The sequence below is a fragment of the Pinus tabuliformis genome, chromosome X, assembly GCF_031772625.1.
Source record: "Pinus tabuliformis cultivar Carrire ecotype Pingquan chromosome X, CPIR1, whole genome shotgun sequence".
In the NCBI taxonomy this organism is placed as follows: Eukaryota; Viridiplantae; Streptophyta; class Pinopsida; order Pinales; family Pinaceae; genus Pinus; species Pinus tabuliformis.
The window spans coordinates 1408860711-1408861022 of NC_142308.1; positions in this window are offsets into that span (position 1 = coordinate 1408860711).

Here is a 312-nt window from a genome sequence, read left to right on the forward strand (position 1 = left end):
ATTTGTTGATTGAACGCTCAACCTTCATGTATATATATGCATGTTCAAGGGTGGGGTGGTGGCTTGGCCGACCACCCAAACTCGTGTTGCACACCCCTTTAAGCGCCCCAAACATATGATGTTTGCCCATCGTGTAGTCGGCCTCCACCATCGTTCATCGCTCCAAAGAGTTGGTATAAACACCGTCGCATTTCCCCTTGTATTCTCCATCGCATGTTGTATCGTCGCACCAAGATCGCCATAACGTCGCATGCCCGTGTGCGCTAGCTCGTCGCGTGCCCGCCCGTGCACTGCGTGCCTGCCCGTTCACTG